This window comes from Mobula hypostoma, chromosome 21 (genome assembly GCF_963921235.1).
Source record: "Mobula hypostoma chromosome 21, sMobHyp1.1, whole genome shotgun sequence".
Classification (NCBI taxonomy): Eukaryota; Metazoa; Chordata; class Chondrichthyes; order Myliobatiformes; family Myliobatidae; genus Mobula; species Mobula hypostoma.
Window position 1 is genome coordinate 8,985,427 of NC_086117.1, and position 14,444 is coordinate 8,999,870.

At 41.6% G+C, this 14,444-nt stretch overlaps 1 protein-coding gene across 5 annotated transcripts in view; it reads right to left on the minus strand.

Moving 5' to 3' along the window:
* The window catches only part of mapkap1 (MAPK associated protein 1), a 297,659-nt gene that overhangs the window by 229,054 nt on the left and 54,161 nt on the right, over nucleotides 1-14,444 (minus strand). The window lies entirely within an intron of this gene.

Below are 14,444 nucleotides of genomic sequence, written 5' to 3' on the forward strand. Positions count from 1 at the left end.
GTTCCACATTGAAAAGGGCAGGGTATTGGGGACAGAGGTGAGGGACAGGCCAATCCGGCTCATTGCTCCGCAAGGATTATTCATCCATGTGCTGAACTGAGGCGGTGGCCTGCAGCTAATGGGCTCCTGAATCCACTGCAGTGATGACTGGCTTCGTAACTGCATTCACTTTCATGAACTTCAGTTCTGAATGCTATTTGCTTGTTTTTATCGTTCGCATGATTTTGTTTCAGCCCATTAGATGTCGCATGATTTTTTTTTAAAAACGGGTTTTATTGGGTTTCTTTATTTTGTGCCTGCCTGTAAGGAAACAAATCTCAAGCTGGTATATAGCAAACATCCTTGATAATAAAGGTACTTTGAACTTTATCTACCATGTTATAAACTAATTCTTTTACTAGATTTAAAATATCCTCTTTACCTTGTTGATGCTTTAACACACTCACACTCATCCAAGACAGTCCATTAATTTGTGCTGCACACTATTCCTGGACATTTGGTCTGTCCAAATTATAAGAACACTCTGGATTTCCGGCATCTACAGAACCTGTGCTTCCGATCTGCTGCTCTTCCGTGAGGCCTCCACACTAATAGTGTTCATGGGTTGAACATCTATTTAGGAATCAGGTGGCAGAGGGGAAAAAACTGTTCCTGAATCGCTGAGTGTGTGCCTTCAGGCTCCTGTATCTCCTTCCTGATGGCAACAATGAGAAGAGGGTATGTCCTGGGTAATGAGAGTCCTTAATAATGGATACCATCTTTCGGAGGCTGAGCTCCTTGAAGATGTCTTGGATACGACAGACTCGTACCCATGATGGAGAAATTTTACAACTTTCTGTAGCTTTCTTTTGATTCCCCCACCCCACCCCCACCAATAACAGTGAAGCAGACTGTCAGAATGCTCTCCACTGTACATCTGTGGAAGTCTGAGTGTCTTAGGTGACAAAACAAATCTCCTCAAACTCTTTATAAAATATAGCCACCATCTTGCCAGCTTTATGGCTGCATTGAAATACTGGGACCAGGTTAGACCATCAGAGATCTTCACAATTCAGTACTTGAAATTGCTTACTCTCTACACTTCTGATCCCTCTGAGGATTGGTTCGTATTCCTTGCTTCTGATTCCTCAATGAGAATTGGTTTGTGTTCCATGGGTCAGATGCTGCCTGACCCACAGACTTCCTCCAGCATATTGAGGTGACATTTTCATGAACTAAAATAACATAAAATTCAGATATTTACATGTAGTTTTGGTGCCCTTAAGTTTCCAGATGTTAGATTTCAGGGGTGTGTTGAGTGCTCATGAAGATATCCAGAGACTGACAACAGGTCATGTCACTGCTAGAACACAATGCCAATTGTGTCTTGAAGATGGAGCAAGAGGATAGGTTTTGATTAATCAGACTGCTTTATCCTAGATAACATTGCAATCTTCTGTCCTATTGCAAATTATCTACCAAGCAGAATGTAGTCACAATGAGGACAGAGGAGTATTTGGGAGAAGTATTAGTAAACAGGCTCAAAATACAAAATTAGGCTTGTGAGTTATCCTACTGGTGAGGGAGTCAATCTGACTATCAAAATGGCTATTTGACATAAGGGAGGGGAGGTGGGTGAAAATAATTACCAATTGTGAGACCATGACTGAAAAATGAGCATATCCACCATGGACCTTACCAAGGATCAGTTTGATTTATACTTGTCTGATAGATATTACTTACCAAATTAGCTTTTCATTAGACAATCATTTCATAATGAGATAAAACATAATTGAACACACAATTACCAGCAAATATCCCAACCTCTGCTCCACTTTACAACAATCTCTATTTCACGAAATGTAGCTTTCTAAAATTGATAGAAAGCTGGAATATTTCAAAAGAACCACCTCAGAACAATGTGCAGGTGAGATGTAGAATATCCTTTAAACAAAAACAACTAATTTCTGATTTCCACAAGACTCCAATATCGGGACGTTAGCCCCACGGAACATGCTGACTGATGAATAAATACCAAGATGCTATTGCCTGACTGAATAATAATGAAGTTATAAACAGGACAGTTAAACAAGGCATGGTAACAGGAAAGAATCAAACTACAGTACAAGTTCAAAATTGTAAAAGGGCTGGATGGTTTGGAGTTTGTAAAATGTGTGCAGAATAGTTTTTTGCAGCAATACATAGAGGTACGAACTAGAGAAGGGGCAGTGTTGGATCTCCTGTTAGGGAATGAGATAGGTCAGGTGACGGAGGTATGCGTCGAGGAGCACTTCGGGTCCAGTGATCACAATGCTATTAGTTTCGATATAATTATGGAGAAGGATAGGTCTGGACCCAGGCTTGAGATTTTTGATTGGAGAAAGGCTAACTTTGAGGAGATGTGAAAGGATTTAGAAGGAGTGGATTGGGACAATTTGTTTTATGAGAAGGGTGTAATAGAGAAATGGAGGTCATTTAAAGGTGAAATTTTGAGGGTACAGAATCTTTATGTTCCTGTTAGGTTGAAAGGAAAGGTCAAAAGTTTGAGACAGCCATGGTTTTCAAGGGATATTGGAAACTTGTTTCGAAAAGAGAGAGATCTACAATAAATATAGGCAGCATGGAGTAAATGAGGTGCTCAAGGAATATAAAGAATGTAAAAAGAATCTTAAGAAAGAAATTAGAAAAGCTAAAAGATATGAGGTTGCTTTGGCAAGTAAGGTGAAAATAAATCCAAAGGGTTTCTACAGTTATATTAATAGCAAAAGGATAGTGAGGGATAAAATTGGTCCTGTAGAGAATCAGAGTGGACAGCTATGTGTGGAGCCAAAAGAGATGGGGGAAATCTTTTCTTCGGTATTCACTAAGAAGTAGGATATTGAATTGTCTAAGGTAAGGGAAACAAGTAGGGAAGTTATGGAAACTATGATGATTAAAGAAGAGGAAGTACTGGCGCTTTTAAGGAATATATAAGTGAATAAGTCTCCGGGTCCTGACAGGATATTCCCCAGGACCTTGAGGGAAGTTAATGTAGAAATAGCAGGGGCTCTGACAGAAATATTTCAAGTCATTAGAAAAGGGGATGGTGCCAGAGGATTGGTGTATTGCTCATGTTGTTCCATTGTTTAAAAAGGGTTCTAAGAGTAAACCTAGCAATTACCGGCCTGTAAGTTTGATGTCAGTGGTGGGTAAATTAATGGAAAGTATTCTGAGAGATGGTATATATAATTATCTGGATAGACAGGGTCTGATTAGGAAAGTCAACATGGATTTGTGCGTGGAAGGTCATGTTTGACAAATCTTATTGAATTTTTTGAAGAGGTTACTAGGAAAGTTGACGAGGGTAAAGCAGTGGATGTTGTCTATATGGACTTCAGTAAGGCCTTTGACAAGGTTCCACAGGGAAGGTTAGTTAGGAAGGTTCGATCGTTTGGTATTAATATTGAAGTAGTAAAATGGATTCAACAGTGGCTGGATGGGAGATACCAGAGAGTAGTGGTGGATAACTGTTCGTCAGGTTGGAGGCCGGTGACTAGTGGTGTGCCTCAGGGATCTGTACTGGGTCCAAGTAATGTTAAAATTGTACAAGGCATTGGTGAGGCCAGATTTGGAGTATTGTATACAGTTCTGGTCACCGAATTATAGGAAAGATGTCAACAAAATACAGAGAGTACAGAGAAGATTTACTAGAATGTTACCTAGGTTTCAGCACCTGAGTTACAGAGAAAGGTTGAACAAGTTAGGTCTTTATTCTTTGGAGAGTGGAAGGTTGAGGGGGGACTTGATAAAGTATTTAAAATTATGAGGGGGATAGATAGAGTTGACGTGGATAGGCTTTTTCCATTGAGAGTAGGAGAGATTCAAACAAGAGGATATGAGTTGAGAGTTAGGGGGCAAAAGTTTAGAGGTAACACAAAGGGGAAATTCTTTACTCAGAAAGTGGTGGCTATATGGAATGAGCTTCCAGTAGAAGTGGTAGAGGCAGGCTCGATATTGTCACTTAAAGAAAAATTGGATAGGTATATGGACAGGAAAGGAATGGAGGGTTATGGGCTGAGTGCAGGTCGGTGGGACTAGGTGAGAGTAAGCGTTCGACACAGACTAGAAGGGCCGAGATGGCCTGTTTCCGTGCTGGAATTGTTATATGAAGTTCCTGCCATAACTCTCACCAAAAGATGAAATGCCAGAGGTGTATTTGACATTTTTTTTTCTTGATGATTGCACGCAGCCTCTTGGTCAGCTAAGTACAAAATAACGATTATCTTGGAAGCCATGCTGTTGAGAAAAAGGACACGATGGTTTAAGCCAGAATTTTTCCAGTGTTTTTGCATGGGAATGCAAAATGATACTGAACACTAGGAGCCAAAAGTACAGTACCATGCAAAAGTCTAAGGCACACATTTATAGCCTGGGTTCCTAAGACTTTTGCACAGTATTGTATTTGTCAACATGGAGCAGAAAGCAACTTTGAAAATCTGGTGAGAGCAAAGGACATTGGGAATGTTGAGAGTGTAGCACCATAGGAGGAGTGTGGGACAGAGGGCAGAGGAGGAGTGCCAGGAGCGGGAGGCTGGCACGGATGCAGACACACTCAGCCCTGAGACACCAGGCAAGGTCATCTGATTCCAAACAATCGGTTTATTGATCATTACGGAATGTCTGTCTGGTGCTTCCCGCTCCCTCCCCTCTTCCTTTTCCCAGCCATGTTTCCCCGCTCCCTGCTCCCTGCCCTCTTCCCACCAAGCTGACAATAGAGACCCATATCAGAATCGAGTTTATCACCACTCAAAAAGTAATGAATTTTTTTGCAGCAGCAGTACAGTGCAATACATAAAATTACAACAGTACTGGGTCAAAGTTTTAAGCACCCAAGTTGTATATATCTGTGTCAAACTTCTGCCAGTACTGTACATCTTCTGTTTTATTTGAAAAAGCAACCAATAATTCAGTTCCCTTATTTCTCCCTTTAGAGAATGGATAAATGTTTGGAGTGTTAGTTTCTACCAACCTTTTGAGTAGTTCATGCCATCTGACAGAAACTGGCTTCATGCGAAGCACTTACTTTTGCATTTCTTCTGGTTATCAGGGTGGTGGGGTGGGGGAAGGGAAGAGAATGCCTTTTCATTCTCTTTGAGTCTTTCATGAATGCTGACATTTCCATCAAATCTTCCTAACCGGAAGAGCAGAGATTGTGCAGATTGGTAATAACTACTCCACTTTGCTGACGATCAACACTGGTGCACCTGAGGGAAATGTGCTTATCCCACTGCTACTCCTTACACCGATGACTTTGTGGCTATGCACGGCTAAAAAGCTAACTATAAATTTGCTGATAATACAACCATTGTTGGCAGAACCTCAGATGGTGACGACAGGACACACAGGAGCAAGGTATACCAGCTAGCTGTGTGCTGTCGCAGCAACAACCTTGCACTCAACATCAGTAAGACCAAAGAGCTGATCGTAGACTTCGGAAAAAGTAAGATGACGGAACACACACCAATCCTCAGAGGGATCAGAGTTGGAGGGACTGAGCAATTTCAAGTTCCTGGATGTTAATATCCCTAGGGACCTAACCCAACATATCGACACAGCTATAAAGACGACAAGAGAATGGTTAGAATTTATTAGGAGTTTGAGGAGATTTGGTATAAGACCATAAGATATACTGTAAAAGCAGAATTTAATCATGGCTGATCCTTCCTTCCCCTCCTCAGCCCCACAGTATATTAAGTAATTAAATTAAATGAGTAGTGTTGAAACAGAAATAAAAAAGCAGTGAGGTAGTGTTCATAGGTTCATGGTATGTCACATAAGACAATCAAATTTCTACAGAAGTATCACGAAGAGCTTTCTCATTGGCTGCATCACCTTCTGCTGGGGGGGGGGGGGGGAGGCTACCGCACAGGATCGAAGCAAGCTGCAGTGAGTTGTAAAATTAGTCAGCTGCTTCATGGGTACTAGCCTCCGCAGTATCCAAGATATCTTCAAGGAGCAGTGCCTCATTCTACCATCAGGCAAAAGGTACAGAAACCTGAAGGTACACAATCTGCGATTTCAGGAACAGCTTCTTCCCCTCTGCCATCCGATTTCTAAATGGACTGAATCCATGAACACCACCTCACTACTACTTTAATTTCTGTTTTTGTACAACATTTAATTTAATTACCAGACCTTGTGCTATGGTCAGCCTCAGTCCATCTCGTTTACATCATCGAGCTTACAGTGCCCTGGGAGGATGCAGTGGAGGAGGCCTACGAGCACAAGAAGCTGAGGTATGCTGAGTTTGCAGCCGATGTGCAACAAAGTGGCTGGAAAGCAAGGGTCCGACCGGTCGAAGTAGGCTGCAGAGGATTTGTAGCCACATCAACATCAAGGCTACTGTGGGAGTTGGGAGTGCGAGGGAAGAGACACTGACAAGCAGTCAAAGACCTCTCCAGAGCTGCTGATGAAGAGAAAGGATTCCATCTGACCCCAAGTGAGTGAAAGGCATCTCAAAGGTGAGCCCAGAACGCCGGGATTCACTGCTGAACTCCGCCACCCGCCCCCCCCCCGCAGGTGTTGTGAGCCTATCAGTGAAACACTGAGGAAAGAGGGCGCCCACTTGATAACCCCGAAGATGCCACCACTCACTTGGCCACCCCACAGAGTCTAGGCAGCAGGTCTCAGGAGTGCAAACAAGGGATATTAACATCTAGTCCTGCATAACATAAATACCTTTACCCCTCTATTATGTATTGCATTGTACTGCTGCTGCAAAGTTTACAAATTTCGTGACATATGCCAGTGATATTAAACGTGATTCTGAAATCATATCATCACTTTTTCTGCTCCAAGAACCAGATCAGCTTCTTCAGTTTATTTTAACTTTCTTTGAGTCTTCCAACTCAGCATGGTCTTGATGCTTTTCCTGGTGTTCACAATTGAACACAATATTCCAGCTGAGGCTAAACTGATGACGATATATCATTACCTTCTTTTAATTAATATGCCATTTCCATGTTATTAAAAGACACGTTGAATTTCAGTAGATGACCACAGACCTTTTGGGCTGATATTAAATCTATTCCAGTGCACATTTCTACACGTCATGGGTATACATTAGAATTAATGCCTGTGTGCCCAAGTCCTCAGAGTATATGCAGAAGACTAGTCACAACACACACCTCTGCAAAATGTAACAGTGCTGCTCCCTCCAGTCTTTAAATAAAGACTGTTCATTGATACTCTCTGCCTACTGTCCCTTAAATTTACATCCCATCTGTCATAAAGATGTTATTTTGTTTACTTTCCAGCATTCTGTCAAATATGCTTTGTAAGTCTGCTCGAACATCAGACCTACTTAAACTCAAGGCCACCAACTTCCTTTAGATTTCCTTGTATTGTGCTTGCTTTCTTTTGATATTAACTCAAACCTTTTCTCATACTTTTACTTCCCCCCTTTTTAAAAATCTGTTCAGTCATTTCTTCCAGAAGATTTCAGGAATTAAGTTTGTAGCAATAAGTACAGTACATCACAAATTTGTCAGCCTCAGATGGGCCATCTTAAACGTAATTTGAAATTAATAATTCTTAACGCAACAGTAAATTCAGTAAGTCAATTAAAATGAGATTCAAGAACTAATTTTCTGTAGCAGTGAATGAAACTCAGTGAGGTTGTCATTCAGTTGTTTGAATTCAAACAGATGGGTTCACAGGTTTAAAAAGCAACACATTTTGCATTAAATTACTATTATCCAACTGATCAAAGTAAAAAGCATTGACAGACCAAATTCAACTTGCCAAAAATATAATAAGACTGAGCAAGAATTTTAAACACCTCATTTATACCACACAGCTTAATCTGCTTGAGGACATGAATTACAAACAAGCTACATGCTCTTAATAATACAATTACATTAGATCCCTTCAGACTTGAACATAGTAAAAATATCAACAAGTTATTACAAAGATTCATCTGTTTTGAATGGAGTTTAACAAAATCTTACACACTCACTATGTCAAGAGTAAATTGAGCAAAGAAACCTGTTAAATTGGTTAACTTTGTACACGTGCATTGGTAAAGATGTTGTGGAACACTTGATTCCACCACAGCAATATGTTCAAACAGAAAAGTCAGCATTGCACAGCATAGAAACAAGACCTTCAGCCCATGTCAATGTCCATCATGCTCATTCAGAAAATTCCCACACATCTGTATTCATTCATATCCCTCTACATCCTGCTGATTCAAGTGTCTGTCCAGGTGCCTCTTACATACCGACCTCCAGCACCACTTCTGGCAGCTCATTCCTAATACCAACCACTCTGGGAAAAAAAAATTACCTCGTGAATTCCCTTTAAATCACCCTGCTTTGACCACAAACCTACGCCCTTTAGTTTAATCAACCTTAATATGGGAAACAGACACTGGCCATTTATCCTATCTATGCCTCCCGATCTTATATACCTCTATCATGTCACCTCCCAGTCTCCTTTGCTCCAGGGAGAACAAACCCAGCATCTCCAATCTCTCCTGATAACTCTAGTCCCTCGATCCAAGCAATGTCCTTGTAAATCTTCTCTACACCTTCTCCATCTTAATCACATCCTTCCTGTACTGTGGCAAGCAGAATTACACACAGTACTCCACGTGAAAGCAAACCAACATGACATCAATCCCTGTATTCAATGCCCGAGCCAAAGGCAGCAAACATCCCAGAGGCCTCATTAAACAATCTATTTGTCTGTGGTGCCAATTTCAAGGAGGTTTGTACTTGTAACCAAGATCTCTCTGCTCAACACAACCCAGAGCCTTGTCATTCACACAGTATAACCTTGGCTGTTTTAACTTAACAAAATGCTTCACTTCAGATTTGTCAAGAGTTAAATTCCATCAGCCTTTCCCTTGCCCACTTCAGCTGATCTGGATCCTGTTTTAACCTTAGACAACTTTCTTCATTGTCCATTATACAGGTCGACTTTCACTAATCTGATTACCTGCAATCGAGTTCCACCAATAATCCACACTGATTTCAAATTTTCCGTGCAACTGTAATCTCAAATTTACCGGGCCACTGTACCAATCTGCTGCACATTGTTTTGGTTGCACTAGATCTGTTTCCATGTTGGCACGCCCTTGTAAGCACAGACAGGTGATTCCTGCTTGTTTTCCTGTATTTATTAATATCATTTGTGTGAGGCACGGCAGCCTGGCACCTGCCTGTCTCACCCGCCAGTGGCGGGGGAGCTGGCGCGTGCTGGGTCGGTCCGCCCTCTCGCCCGCCTGCCAGTAGTCCCGCACTGCCCTGTGGCGTCACCCAGCCAGCACTCTGTTCACTTCTGCCTACGACCTCAGATCAGACGTGGTGACCCGCTGAATTTAAGCGTATTACTAAGCAGAAGAAAAGAAACTAACAAGGATTCCCTCAGTAACTGTGAGTGCAATGTAGTCTTTGGGGTTACTGCAAGTCTGTGTCATTGCTATCGCTTAGCTCATGCTTGAGTGCTGGTAGTGGGTGCGTTTTTTTTGCCAGTGGGGGGGGGGATTGTTGCTCGCTGCCGCTTCCACGCGGGAGGGAGGGGAGCGGGGGGGGAACTTAGGGGTTCTAACATTTAACTGTCGTTCATTCTTTGGGGCACTCCTCTGTTTTCGTAGATGGTTGCGAAGAAAAAGCATTTCAGGATGTGTATTGTATACATTTCTCTGACATTAAATGAACCTTTGAATCCTTTGATACTTTGAAGGTATGATGAGGCGGTTAGCTATTGCATAATGTGATCCTTCTGTAATTCAGCATTTTCACTAATCCGGCACTCCTCAGCTCCTGATAGTGCTGCATCAGGTCAACCTGTACTACTAATTTGGGTGTCTTCTATACATATACTAATCATGGCACGTGCAGCCTTACCCGAATCAAAGAGGAATGTGCTCTGATCCCTGCGTCACCCTCTCGGGTGCAGGCATTCCATCAGAAGTAAAGCCTCTGCCTCAAACCACCAAACAAATTCTGTATCCAACTGGTGAGCTCACCAATGGATCCCATCTATTCTAATCTTCAACATCAATCTACCATGTAACAGCCTTGAGGTCCATCTCTTACAACCTTTGTGATCACCACTTCAAAAACAATTTAAATCAAATTTGGGAGACATGATTTTCCATTCCCAAAGCCATGCTGACTATCCCTAACCAGCCCATGCCTTTACAATTATACATACATCCTGTCTCTCTGACTCTCCCACCACTTATGCAAGACTCACACACCCGTGGTTCCCTCATTTATCCCTGCAGCCCTTCTGAAATAAAGACAGTGTTAGGCATTGTCCAGTCTTCTCATACCTTGCCTGGAGCCCAACAGTTTCCTTTCTTGCTGCCAAAAACATTTCAGAATACATCTCATCAAGCCCTGGAGATACAGCCACCTTTCTGCACTTCAAACACTCCAACTTCTTCATAATGTTGATGTGCTCCAGGATATCACTGTTCCCTCCCCTGAACTTTCCAGCTTCTGTGTTTTTTGCCATAGTGAACTGAAGTATTTAAGACATTGCCCACTTTTTGTGATTCTACATGGAGTACCAACCAATGCTCACACGGTCCTACACTCTAACTACCCTTTTACTCTTAAATATATTTATAGAAACTCTAGGGAGCTCCCTTTATCTTAACCCATGGCCCCTACTGCCTGCCTTCGTGTTCTCTTACATTCTTTACCAATGGATTCACTTGATCCCTACTACCTATCCTGATCTTTTTTCCCCAACCAGATGCTCAATATCACTCAAAGATTTGCTAAACCTCCCAGGATATCCTCCAAGTACTACTGTAATGTTCTCCATAAACAAGTAGTGCAACCTTTCCTGCTCCCTCACCATGCCTTTATGACACTAACAATTGGAACCCTAAACATTCATGTGCCAGTCCTGCTCATCCTCCAACCATGTTTCCGTAACAGGCAAAATATCACAATCTCATTTGCTGATCCACTGCATGCAATTTAAATCTGTAACTTGTCTAACTTTAAAAACTCATGGTAAAATCTGAAAATGAAGTGTACTTTCCAGGTAAAAACAGTAGGCCATTGAGCTAGGCTGATTTCATGTTGATATTCTCAAAACAGTGTTTAAAGTCCAGGGAACAGTTGACAGAAACAACACAACATAATTCAGTTGTGTGAACATTACAGCAAAACTAAGGCTTCTTTGGTAGGGCCACAGAATCCATATACATCACTTCTTAAAATCAGCAGTGCTTAAAAATTTGCCACAAAGACACAAGACCAGAAGTGCAAGACATTATAATGGACAAGTTTTGAAAACAAATCTGCAGAACAAATATTGCAATTAAACAGAGAAATCTAGAAATTACTGTTACTGATTACCTGCTTTTCCACAGAAGTCTCCCCCAATATCATCACCACAAACTGAACCAGTATGAATACCAATTATCTACTCCCACTCAAACGCAATGGCCTCTAAGGGACCAAAGGTGTTATTGTCTTTTTTACAATTGCAAGACACTGCTGGGCATTAAGAATTTCAAGAACTGCAGCAGGTCTATCCCATCAGCAAGTTACTAGTTGGCAGAGGAGCTGGACTTGGTGTGGACTGTGTTACTGTCTGCTACAGAGAGGCGTCAGAGTTGGTACTCCGGTGGCGAAGATGGCATGTAGTCTAAAAGCAAGTGGTTGTCTCAGTAATTTTTCTTGTGATTCCAAGACCCTGTTGGATATTGGTAATGTGGAATGCTACAAGTCCACTTCACTGGTCTATTGGTGGAACTGCTGGCACGGGAGCTGCATGGCTTCAATTGTAGCACGGAACAGGCCTCATGCCTGTTGCAGCCACCCAGGAGAGGTGACGTCAGAGGCAGTGTGGTGTGGTGTGGCATCCATGCTAGCTTTGGTGCTGCCCGTGTTCCCTCGGTTGAAGATGACCTGCAGTGTGTTCGTCTGCAGCATGCTGCAAACTTGTTCTTGCCAACAACATCCATGGACTCAGGGACTTGGATTATATTATACTTTTTTGTGTCTACATGTTTACTGCCATCTTATATGTGCTGTGTCTAACTATTGGTACTGTGTTTTACACCCTGGTCCTGGAGGAACACTGTTTTGTTTGGCTGTATTCATGGGTATTCACATATGGTTGAATGACAATTAAACTTGAACTGAGACAATTGTGCTGCTCCAAAGAGCGCTGAGGTCATTCTTACCCTCGGCCATGAGGCTCTTTGGCTTTACAGCACCAGCAATCACCAATTACAGTTAGAATATCACTGCTATCAAAACAACTTTGTCTGTTCTCCCTGTGATTGCATGGGTTTCCTCCAGGGGCTCTGGTTCCCTCCCCAGCCCAAAGGCATACAGGCTTGTGGGCATGCTGTGATGGTATGGTGACATTTGCAGGCTTCCAGCATGATCCTTGATGATTTGACTTGATGGAAATGACATATTTCACCATCTGTTTTGATATGCATGTGGCAAGTAAAGCTAATTTTTCTCTTCAAGAAACCTTAAGGAAAGCTTGTGCAGACAACTTACCTTACATCCAATACACAAGCTGGGCTTTTAAGGCATATGCACCTTAAACAAGACCGATCTGAGCTGACATTGCCAGCTGATGCATAAATAGCTTCTTTAAACTTTGCCAGTCTGCAGCTATGGAAATCCTGACCCACCCAAGGGATGTGTGACATCACTCTGCCCCCAACCATCCAGGAATTGCATTTGCTGTTCAGCAGTGCATTGGAAAGTTGAGCATAAATGAAATTAAAACTGGATGACTGTTTTTGCACCTCAAGAGGGATAACAACTGAGACATGTGGAATAAAGAACTGACTGGAAACATGCACATTTCATCTCAAAAGGGCAAGTAAGTATATCTGAAATAATGTGCACATTCATATAAGAATAAACATGCAGTTAATGTAATGCTATTACAGCCTGGGGCGTTCCAGAGTTTGGGGTTCAATTCTGGCGCCGTTCTGTCAGGAGATTCTGTATGCCCTCCCTGTGGAATGTGTGCATTTTCTCCAGGTGCCTGGTTTCCACTCACAATTAAAAATCGTACCAGGTAGGTTAATTGGTCATTGTAAATTGTGCTGTGATTAGGTTAGGGCGAAATCGGGTTGTGGGGTTGCTGGGGTGGTATGGCTCAAAGAACTGTATCACTAAATAAATAATAAAACTAAAACAATATAAATACTGGTCCTGATTTGGTGCGAAGATAACACATATTTCTCCTTTACTTAAAACATTACTCAAAACCCATGCACGTGAGAGCAACTTCAAGTAACGCCGAAATTGCTTTCAGCTTTTCCTTCCAGGCTGTTCTGTTTTATGTCTTCTCTGGAGCAATCAAGGGAAATAAATGGTCTGTCAAGCACTTAGAAACTCCGTTATTTATGAACTGTTCGTGCTATAAAATGACCTCAAAATTAAATAAAAACCTTAATACATGTCTAAGTGAACTTTTAAATTGTATACCTAAGCCATTAAAAAAACTGATTAGTAATCTCTGAAGCCAGAAAATTATTGCATGAATTGTAAATTATTGGGAAATATTTCAAAACAATAGGTTTTAAAATAGACTAGAAATTGAGCTCTCTCTCTGTGTAACTAGCTGATAATTGTTTAATGATTGGTCATTCAGCAAACTTGTTATCAATGTTGTGAGAGACAAAGGGATCCTTTTGTAAAAGGGGAAGCTCACACCATAGACACAGCAAATTTTAACTGCCAACCTTATGGTGAGAATTGAGATCTAATGCTTTACAACTTTCACCATACTTGTGCTTGAAATCATCTTAAGTAGAAAGTACAGTTAAGGGTTGAATAAAACCCCTTAAAACATTTGCTGCATTATTCATTAACTCTTAAGCTTGAAACAGCTTGAACCAAGTTGAAAGGCAGTAGATTACTCAAAAGTCATTAAATAACAAAATAGTTTACAATTGGTGGTGTATGTATGCAAAAAGTCCATTTTGATAGTGAACTCATATTGTTTCCATCATGAGAAATATTTCCTGCATTGTGGCAGAGAGGAAGGCTTTACAACAGGGAATCCAAACTGACCAACGGATCACTGGCTACCTGCCATCAAGGACATATAGACAGAAAAGTGCCGGGAAAGGGCCAGTCATATCATAAAGGATCCCACACACCCTGCTCGTGGACTGTTTGCCCTGCTCTCATCAGGGAAGAGGCTACATAGCATCTACATACCATCTACGTCAGGACCACTAGACTCTAAAGCAGTTACTTTCCCCAAGCAGCAAGGCTGCCCACGAACCCACCACTACTTTATCATTACCTGTTAGTCACCTTATGTACAGACATTCCTGTATCGAGCATCACATTATGGACAATCAATGTATATAAACCATCTGATGTACTTACAGTGTGTTTTTTTTTTAATTATTGTGCTCTTTCGTCTTATTGTGAATTTTTTGTGCTGCCTGCACCAGTTCCTGATTAACAATT